The following is a 1,593-nucleotide window of genomic DNA, read 5'->3' on the forward strand; positions in this document are numbered from 1 at the left end:
GGTATCTATATACCTGATAGTATGAAACAACAATGGAGTAATCTTTTCATTGAAATACTAACTTTTCCTCCTTGATGATATCATAGTCTATATATATTCTAATTGAACCACACTTCTTAAGTAGGAAATGCAAATTAATAATTAAAAATAAGGGATATGAAAATAAGAGGTAGCCGCTTGTAAATAATTTTTCTTTTTGGGATACAAAGGTTCTTTTCCCTTTATTTTTTTTTATGGGAAATGGTAAAAAGTGCCCTTAAACTATGTGAAAGGAATAAAAATACACTCCGTTTATAGTTTGGCTCAAAAATGTCCTTACCGTCAATACTTTGGTTCAAAAATACCCTTGCAGTCAATACTTTTGTCCAATAATGCCCCCTAAAGTTACTAAATGAGTCAAAAATGCCATTTTCCGAATAAGTATATTATTTTTGTTCTTTTTAAACACATCTTCTTCTTAATTAAAATATTGTTAAAGAACCCTGTTCTTGTTTTCTTTCTTTTAAAATCACTTTAACAAATAAAATGTAGGAAATATTTTTTTTCTTCTTAATCTCATTTTATCAATTAAAATAGAACAACTTCATGTACCCTTTCGACAGATAATATATGTCCTATATATAAGATCATAGTATATTCATCTTTAATTAATATTTATAAAAAATAATTGTAATAAAATAAGAAATATTTTCATTTTTTTCTGAATTGAAGTAAGATAAACATTTGTTAATTTTAAAAAGTATTATTAGAAAAAGAATGTATTAAAAAGAAAATAAATAATATATGTATTTGAAAAAATGAGCATTTTGACCCATTAAATAACAATAAGAGCATTTTTTGACCAAAATATTGACGAAAAGACATTTTGTGACCTACTAATGAGAAGGATATTTTTGGACCAAACTACAAACATAAGTCATTTTTATTCTTTTTGCATAGTTTAAGTACATTTTTGACCTTTTTCTTTTATTATTAATAGAAAGAGCTTTATCTCCTTTTAGTGGCTTGCTAATTACTAGTCAGCACAAAATTGATATACGTAATAACTTTCAAATATTAAATAATACGTAATTTAACCGACAAAAAAGAAGAAGACAATATACAGAAAAAAGATATTTATTAGCTTAAAAAAAGATAAAGGGAGAATCTAAACTACAGTATGAGTGATGATGCGTTTGTACATTTTGTTCCTTTTACATGCACAAGGGAAAAGGGATCAATTGTCTATATAGCCCTTTTGTGGTTTTTGTTGTTAGATTTTTTTGGCCTTGCCTGTTTTATAATATCAAAGAGAATTTTTTATAAAAAGTTATAATATAGGTGTATATTATGTCGTTTAGTGGAATTTTATTATTTACATAATATTGTTATTTTTTTAATCTGAGTTTTGACATAATTATATCAATTCAGGTTGTTGCAGATTATTGCTTGCAACTCTTTAACTGACGCGAGTAATTAATGTTGGGTTTTAAAAGGTGTGAATGGAAAATGAAGAGTTGCGACTTTTATGAAGAGTTGTGACTTTTATGAAAAGTTGTGACTTTTTATGAAGAATTGTGACTTTTATGAAAAATTGTGACTTTTATGAAAGGT

This window comes from Solanum tuberosum, unplaced genomic scaffold, assembly GCF_000226075.1.
Source record: "Solanum tuberosum cultivar DM 1-3 516 R44 unplaced genomic scaffold, SolTub_3.0 scf00258, whole genome shotgun sequence".
In the NCBI taxonomy this organism is placed as follows: domain Eukaryota; kingdom Viridiplantae; phylum Streptophyta; class Magnoliopsida; order Solanales; family Solanaceae; genus Solanum; species Solanum tuberosum.